The 9170-nt window shown below is 42.4% G+C and overlaps 1 protein-coding gene across 1 annotated transcript in view; it reads right to left on the bottom strand.

Moving 5' to 3' along the window:
* Positions 1 to 184, bottom strand: part of LOC108544088 (uncharacterized) — a 16226-nt gene extending 16042 nt beyond the window's left edge. The window contains exon 1 of the mRNA XM_017895044.1: positions 118 to 184. The gene's annotated coding sequence lies outside the window, so the exon portion shown is untranslated. The remainder of the gene's footprint in view (positions 1 to 117) is intronic.
* Between the last annotated feature and the right edge of the window lie 8986 nt (positions 185 to 9170).

Raw genomic sequence — 9170 nt, 5'->3', positions numbered from 1 at the left:
AAAAAAAAAAAAAAAAAAACCAAAAACCATTTCCAGGCGAATGCCCCGGATTTTTTTTAGCAAACTCCACAGCTTTTGATAAACTTGGGCCAAGCATAAGGAAGCAAAGAGCGGTACATCTTTTTCACTTCGTCTGTCCTTTCACAGCAGGCTTTCAGCGGGAGGGGAGGACAGGAGGCCCCAGAGGGGTCCCGGAGAAAGCAGAAGAAAGTGGAGTCGACATTTTCTGAAATGCCAAAGGTCCTGTCTCCACTTTAAATCTCTGCAGTTACAAAACAGAGGGCTGAGTCATCACTCGCATCAAGTCAAGGGAGGGGGGAGCCATTCAGAAGGCAGTTTTAATTTTTATTTTATCTTTTACTAAATATTGAGGATGGAAACCCCCAGCCTTTCCAACATGCATTTTCTCCAGTGGAGAGCTGGCAGACTGGGCCGTCTCTCTTGCGCTGCTTTTCATCTTCTCTGAGGTCTTTTGATCTTTCCCCTGAGTGGGCTCAAAAGGGATGATTCAATCTCCAAGAAGCCCGGCAATTACTTTCAGAAGGGTTAGGGAAACGTTTTCAGCCATTTCAGAAAGTTTAGAGTGGTTTTAGTTACGGAATCTCAACACAGTTCTAAATTTGCTGTGTATTCTAAATTATCTGTTCTTAAACAGATGTATTTTCCAAAGTGAATGCCACAATTTTCTGTGAACATATTCATGGGTGTTTCAGAGAACAAAATTAATTCGTGGTCTAAAGTATTTGGGAAACCATGGGTTAAACAAAATAAAACCGCTTTCTTAGCTGTGCTGTGGCAGTGGGGTGCTGGCCGGGGCTTCTACTCCTTTGATAGCCGAATCTGCACCACAAAGCTCTAAAAGGGAGGCACATTTCCCAAAGGCAGCAGAGCCTGCAGTGAGGTGGCTGCTGTGCGGGGAGGGGCAGGTGGCTGGCGTCAGGGTGAGGGTGAGCCCTTGCCTTCACAGAAGATGCCCACGTGGTGGTTCTGGAGGAGCCTCTTCCTTTCTCTCAGCCGCTCCTCTTCCCCTGAAGGAAGTCTTCGTCCCACTTCTTGGGGCTGCCATGAGCTCAGAGGAGGATACGTGGCTTGTGAGGTGTTCTCCGCAGCCACGGTTGTCCTTGCTGGTATATGGAGCTTGCACCACACCGTAAGTGGGGCAGACACAGGCTTCCCACAACAAAACTCCTAGGCAGAAAGCAGAGAGTAGGAAGCAGCATCATTGGCCCCGAGAAATGGTGGATCTTGCCCTCAGCAGCCCGGCTCCTGCAGCCAGAGGGGAGTGTCCCTCCCCCTTGTTCTCCAGCCCCAGGTTCCTCTCTCCTGAGGCTCGTGTTCTCTGTGGCCGCATCACATGGCGCTGGGCAGCCTGTGTCCTGTCCACAGGCCTGAGGACCCAGGGACACTTTTACACTTCACAGCCACAAGCAGTCCGGGCTCCACTTGACGACACAAGCCCCTGACAGCCGCGTGGGCTCCTGGTTGGTTTGCTTCCACCGCCCCTATGCCAAGGAGCCCACCAGATGGCTGCTGTGTCTTTGCCTCCCTTGGACAGGCATTTGTGAAAAGATCACACTCTCCGTCTCATCTCTGCAACAAGACTGAGTCCTTTTTTTTTTCCTTTCCAACTGAGAAGTCTTGCTTTGTCATTGAAAGACTTTAAAATTTTATTTCTGATTGTCTGGAATCTAGAAGGGATGAATTCTTCCAGCACTTCAAGACCTCACATTACTTGGACTCTTTCTATTTTCTGTCACTTCTATTTGGAAACCAGCAAATTCTATCCTGGCCTCCTTTCTTTCTTATCCCACTTTGCTAAAGCACAAACTAAACCCAGCACACATGGGAGCAGGCGTTTCAGCTTTGCCAGGCACCACAGTCATCTGAAGGGTTATTAGAGCACAGATTTCTGCAACCCACAATTTCTCGCCTGGGGGTCTGGCGTGGGCCCAAAACTTTGCATTTTTAATTTTCCAGGTAACACCGACGCTGCTGGTCTGGGGACTGTAGTTGAGGTGCCCTGGCCTTCGAGCTGTGGGTTTAGGTGGTAGAGTCCTATTTCCAAGCAATTTCAGATGACAGTTTTACCAGATATTTGCCAGTGTGTGGTACGGGTCCAAATCTGTTTTCCAGATGAGTGATTTCCCTTTGAGTTGTGTTTCAAGGCCAAGGCTCCTCACGTCTCCTGGTTCCACCATCTTCAAGGGCCCCAAGGCCACTGGGCTCATCTGATCTGAGCTGCAGAAGGATACAGGGCATGGGGCTGTGTCTTGGGGGTTTTAGAAGTTGGCCCGAAGAGTAGTACACGTCACATCCACCCTATATCACAGCCCAAACTCCATCATGTGGCCACACCAGGTTGCAAGGGAATCTTTGGTTCAGACACAGAACCTGTTACCTGAAGAAAGAGGGGAGAGCTTGGTGAGCACCTGCCTATCTGCTACAGGGCAAGGGAAGGCCAGGCAGCCTTTGAACAGGCCCCACAGTGTAGTAGGAGCTTGCAGCTAGGCTGGGGATATGCTTTGGCACAGGACCAGATGGTCTGGTAGAGAATCAGATGTGTAGTGTGAAAGGAAGGAGGGAGTCAGAAAGGAATCCAGCATGTTAGGCTGAACAACAGGAAAGATGCGAGCTCTGCACAAGTGGCTTCTGTGGCCATTTTGTCCCTCCTATATCTCCAACCCCAAGTGCCAGAAACCTAGTAGGCCTCATTATATGTCGTGAATGAGGATGAGGGAAGTTCAAATGGAAAGCTGTAGCTTCCACAAGGATGAAGAAGGAAAACGGGAACATCACAACCTGGAAGAAACTTTACCGACACTTTCAAATGAGGCTCCACTTGTCAGGGCAGATCCAAGTTCATTCTCTGGCACAGAGCTGTCCTCATCTATAAGAGTAATTACAAAGAACCTTGTAAGCTGAAAGTCATTCAAAGAAACGTAAATGAATCTTTTCTCGTTAGAATCGTGAACCCCATGATTAGCTGGAACAGTTTTTCCTGGTGGGAAGGAAGTTGACTGGAGTTTCTTTAACCATGGCATCATACATAGGCGGCCCCTCTCAAGTGCCTACGATGACAAAATGGATGATATGAATCAGAGTTATCTTGTCCTGCCCATATACACTATAGTTGAGAGACCGGGGATGGGAGCACTCAGAGCACACACTGCCTGCCCAGGGATTCTATCTGCTGAATGACTTCCTGCCAAATGACTCGCGGTCACCTAAGACCAGTTTTACCAGGTAGCTGCCGAAGTGACCTGCCATGGCTCTACGGCCAGTGTTACCTACAACTGTCACTCACCAGTCAGGGCTTGCCAGCTCCCAGGGCCCCACTAGTGCCAGTAATTTGTTTTTCAAGATAATAGATTTCTCTTTCTAATAAAATCCTCAAACTTCTCTTTGTGCATTGGATATATCAAAGACCACCCCAGTCTGTACGTATGCCCTAAATTGCAACTCTGATTTTCCAAATAAAACATTTTATTTAGAGGTTTCTCTCTTAATTTTCATTTGACTTTGACATATGGGGTGTCAGAAGTGGGATCCAAAGCAGACTCACTTGAGGCATCAACAACTGCTGGAACTACAACATGCAGCCCCCACACTTAGGGTTCTTTAGCCCTCTGCTTTCCCAGGTCGCCTTTCTCCTGCGTGAGTCCTTCTTGGATGGAGCTCCCATTTTTATTTTCATTATTTGGTTTCCTTTGGGATTTAAGATGTGTCTTTTCTCCTCCTGATTATAAGCCTCCTGTTTATGAGGGATTTCTTCCCTGTTAAAGGTGGCTTGCCATCCTTCCTGATGAGTATGTACTTTATCTTTAGGTTCATTTGCCCACTTGGATTTTATTTCAGTTTTTGTGCATTTGATATTAAACCAAATCACCTATATAAATTTACTTACAATAGGGACTGTCAAAGTTTAAATACTTGCCAAGATAGTACCTCCTTGGTCCTGGGACTCCAGCATGTTCAAACATTATGAGGATCACTCAAACAATTTATTTTTCTTAGAACTAAACTAAAAGATTGTGACTTTATATAAAATATACAATCTAAATGGAACCCAAAGATTGATCACTGCAAGCTATGGTCTCCAAGTAAGCTCAGAGTCTTTTCTCTTCAGCGCCTTCTCCCGACTTCCTACACTTCCTCTTTTTTATTCTCCTGTAATCTAAACTTTCTTTTTTTCATAACTCCTCAGTTATTCTGGAATATTGACTATTTAAGTGAAGATACTTGAAAAAAGGCAGTCACACACACACACACACACACACACACACACATTTTTAGCATCGCAGTGTTTCTCAAAAGCAAAAGAGAAAATTCCCATGTAAAAGTAACCTTCCCTACACTAGAAAGACAATACTTTTATGTTCAAGGATGAGGAATTGAGACCAAAAACATACTGTAAAACTTTATTAGAAAAACTCTTATCTTTTAAACCTCCGCACATAATTCAGACACATTTTCACAGTTAACTATGCTGTGTCCAGTCCAGTATACTGGTAATTGACTCAAACAGCTTTACCAAAAATTTTGTTCACAGCTGATATGGTTTGGCTGTGTCCCCACCCAAATCTCATCTTGATTTGTAGCTCCCATAATCCCCACATGTTGTAGGTGGGACCTGGTGGGAGATAATTAAATCATGGGGGTGGTTTTCCCCATACTGTTCTTGTGGTAGTGAGTAAGTCCTACAAGAGCTGACGGTTTTATAAGGGGGTTCCCCTTTTGCTTGACTTTCATTCTTTCATGCCTACCACCATGTACGACATGCCTTTCACCTTTCACCATGAGTATGAGGCCTCCCTAGTCACCTGAAACTGTGAGTTAATTAAACCTGTTTTTCTTTATAAATTACCCAGTCTCAGGTATGCCTTTATCAGCAGTGCGAAAACGGACTAATACAGTAAACTGGTACCAGATAGTGGGACACTGCTGTAAAGATACCTGAAAATGTGGAAGTGACTTTGGAACTGGGTAACAGGCAGAGGTTGGAACAGTTTGGAGGGCTCAGAAGAAGACAGGAAGATGAGGGAAAATTTGGAACTTCCTAGAGACTTGTAGAATTGCTTTGAGTAAAATGCTGATAATGACATGGACAATGAAATCCAGGCTGAGGTAGTCTCCATCTCAGATGGAGAGGAGGAACTTGTTGAGAACTGGAGTAAAGGTGACTCTTGCTATGTTTTCTGTTTGTTTGTTTGTTTTTTACTTTAAGTTCTGGGATACATGTACAGAGCATGAAGGTTTTTTACATAGGTATACATGTGCCATGGTGGTTTGCTGCAACTATCAACCTATCATCTAGGTTTTAAACCCCACATGCATTAGCAGGGGTCTCCCTTCCCTTGCCTCGCACCCCAAAATAGACCCCAGTTTGTGATGTTCTCCTCCCTGTGTCCATGTGTTCTCATTGTCCGACTTCCACTTATGAGTGAGAACATGCGGTGTTTGGTTTTCTGTTCCTGTGCTAGTTTGCTGAGAATGATGGTTTCCAGCTTCATCCATGTCCCTGCAAAGGGACCAGGAGACTCATCGTTTTTATGGCTGGCATGAGTATGTCCATGGGTATAATATGCCAATTTCTTATCAGGTCTTCATCGGATGGCGATTGGGGAAGTCCATGTCTTTGCTCATTGTGAATAGTGGCTGGCGAATAAAGGGCGATAACAGTTGCATGGCTCTGCATGTGTCTTTATAGTACAATGGTTTATAATCCTTTAGGTACATACCCAGTAATGGGATTGCTGGGTCAAATGGTATTTATGGTTTTAGATCCCTGAGGAATTGCCACACTGTCTTCCACAATAGTTGAACTAATTTACATTCCCACCAACAGTGTAAAAGTGTTCCTATTTCTCCACATCCTCTCTAGCATCTGTTGTTCCCTGACTTTTAATGATCACCATTCTAACTGGCATGAGATGGTATCTCGTTGTGGTTTTGATTTGCATTTCTCTAATGACCAGTGATGATGAGCTTTTATTTATATGTTTCTTGGCCACATAAATGTCTTCTTTTGAGAAGTGTCTGTTCATATCCTTTGCCCATTTTTTGATGAGGTTGTTTTTCTCTTGTAAATTTGCTTAAATTCCTTGTAGATTGTGGATATTAGCCCTTTGTCAGATGGATGGATTGCAAAAATTTTCTCCCATCCTGTAAGTTGCCTATTCACTATGATGATAGTTTCTTTTGCTGTGCAGAAGCTCTTCACTTCAATTGGATCCCATATGTCAATTTTGGGTTTTGTTGCCATTGTTTTTGGTATTTTAGTCATGAAGTATTTGTCCATGCCTGTATCCTGAATGGTATTGCCTAGGTTTTCTTCTAGGGTTTTTTATGGTTTTAGGTTTTACATTTAAGTCCTTAATCCATCTTGAGTTACTTTTGTGTAAGATGTAAGGAAGGGGTTCAGTTTCTGTTTTCTGCATATGGCTAGCCAGTTTTCCCAGCTTTTATTACATAGGAAATCCTTTCCCCATTGCTTGTTTTTGTCAGGTTTGTTGAAGATCAGAGGGTTGTAGATGTGTGATTTTATTTCTGAGGTCTTTGTTCTGTTCCATTGGTCTATATATCTGTTTTGGTACCAGTACCATGCCGTTTTGGTTACTGTAGTCTTGTAGTATAGTTTGAAGTCAGGTAGTGTGATGCCTCCAGCTTTGTTCTCTTTTCTTACAATTGTCTTGGTTCCATATGAAATTTAAAATACTTTTTTTTCTGACTATTGCCATGCTTCAGCAGAGAGACTGGTGGCATTTTGCCCCTGCCCTAGAGATGTGTGGAACTTTGAAGTTGAGAGACATGATTTAGGTTATCTGCTGGAAGAAATTTCTAAGCAGCAAAGCATTCAAGATGTGATGTGGGTGCTGTCAAAGGCATTCAGCTTTACAAGGGAAACGGAGCATAAAAGTTCAAAAAAATTGCATACTGATGATGCAATAGGAGAAAAACCACATTTTCTGAGGAGAAGTTCAAGCCAGTTGCAGAAATTTGCATAAGTGACAAGGAGCCAAATGTCAGTCGCCAAGACAATGGGAAAAACATCTCCAGGACATGTCAGAGGTCTCCACGGCAGCCCCTTCTATCACACGCCCAGAGGTCTAGGAGTAAAAAAATGGTTTCATGGGCAGGGCCCAGGGCACCCCTGCTGTGTGCAGCTTATGGACTTGGTGCCCTGTGTCCCAGCTGCTCTAGCCATGGCTAAAAGGGGCCAAGGTATAGCTTATGCCATGACTTCAGAGGGTGCAAGCCCCGAGCCTTGGCAGTTTCCACGTGGTGTTGAGCCTGAGGGTGCACAGAAGTCAGTAATTGAGGTTTGAGAACCTCCACCTCAATTTCAGAGGATGTATGGAAACACCTGGATGTCTAGGCAGAAGTTTGCTGCCGGGGCAGGGGCCCTCTTGGAGAACCTCTGCTAGGGCAGTGCAGAAGGGAAATGTGGGGTTGAAGCCCTCACACAGAGTCCCCACTGGGGCATTGCCTAGTGGAGCTGTGAGAAGAGGGACCATTCTCCAGACCCCACAGACACTCAGTGCCAGCCCATGAAAGCAGCTGGGAGGAAGGCTGTACCCTGCAAAGCCACAGGGGTGGAGCTGCTCAAGGCTCCTCCTCCTGTATGAGTGTGACCTGGATATGAGACATGGAGTCAAAGGAGATTATTTTGGAGCTTTAAGATTTGACTGCCCCACTGGATTTCAGACTTGCATGGGGCCTGTAGCCCCTTTGTTTTGCCAATTTCTTCCATTTGGAATGGATGTGTTTATCCAATGCCTGTACCCCTATTGTATCTTAGAAGTAACTTGCTTTTAATTTTACAGGCTCATAGGCAGAAGGGACTTGCCTTGTCTCAGATGAGCCTTTGGACTGTGGTCTTTTAAGTTAATACTGAAATGAGTTAAGACTTTGAGGGACTGTTGGGAAGGCATGATTGGTTTTGAAATGTGAGGACATGAGATTTGGGAGGGGCCAGGGGCAGAATGATATGGTTTGGTTGTGTCTATCTCATGTTGTTAGAAATATAATTTGAATCCAACTGTCTTCTCATACACCAATGAATTTATATTACTATGTTTTACTCATAATTAATTTTTAAATAAAAGCTGAAAGGTTCTTGTTTATTGGTCATCTGTATGTTTTATGCTTTTAAATGTCTGTATGTTATATGTACACATTTTTTAAACCAGAATATATAAAAAATAACCATTTAATTAATTCATCACAAATACAGTAATTAACCCAAATACCTCTTAGTTCTTATGACTTAAGTAAATCTTGGTAAATAAGATAATTTTAAATTTGTTCATAAAGCAAAAATAGAGCTGTTTTCAGAATTGTCAGCATACATGTTTGCCTGAGTTTATTGGTCAGACAGGATTATACTTTTCTCTACTAGATGTTTTAAGGTCATAAAACTATAAATTCAAATTAAAAGCAAACTAATCTTTGTTAATGTAACTTACTGACAAATAAGACTAGTTTAATATTACTGGTTTACTGAAAACAACTGTATCTTCTGAGTCATCAGCTAAGTATCCACATATTTAACTTTAAGAGTCTTACTTAGATGAACATCTGATATTCACAAGCTGTTAAAAAAAAAGATTAGGAGAAGGTAATGTGACATAATTGTTAGGTCTGTCTAATGTCTCAGTTTTCATAAAGTATGTATAATTGTTAAAAATAAATAAATTAGATAAATGCAAATGAGGTATTTATAAACTTTTCATGTAATTTGAAATCTTACCATTATATTGAATTAAATCATAGATAGATAAAATATATAACTCGTTTCTAAATAAGCTAAAATACAGAAACATCAATTGTTAAACACAGATTAATGTTTCTTTATTTTGCCTTCTTAAATTTTATAAGACAAAAGACTGGTGGATCACTTATATCATGTCCTGTTCCACATTAAAAGTTGTTCCATAAAATCATTTTAGAGATTATAAAATACATATTTATGAGATAAAAATACATTACAATTCAAAATTTCTTCCTGGGTATTTACTAAAAATTAAAGTTACTAAACATTAAGATTTCTAATTAACATATGTAGCTCCATATACAAAGAAAATGTATATGCAGAAGTAATGTGTATGAGTAAGAATTTTGCGTGGTCTCAAAGATAGGGGGAAGAAAAAGTAAAATTTTGTCCTGAGGTA

The sequence above is a fragment of the Rhinopithecus bieti genome, unplaced genomic scaffold (genome assembly GCF_001698545.2).
Source record: "Rhinopithecus bieti isolate Rb0 unplaced genomic scaffold, ASM169854v2 scaffold_1017, whole genome shotgun sequence".
Classification (NCBI taxonomy): domain Eukaryota; kingdom Metazoa; phylum Chordata; class Mammalia; order Primates; family Cercopithecidae; genus Rhinopithecus; species Rhinopithecus bieti.
The sequence above is the reverse complement of the archived record's forward strand: the minus strand, read 5'-3'. Positions and strand labels throughout refer to the sequence as shown.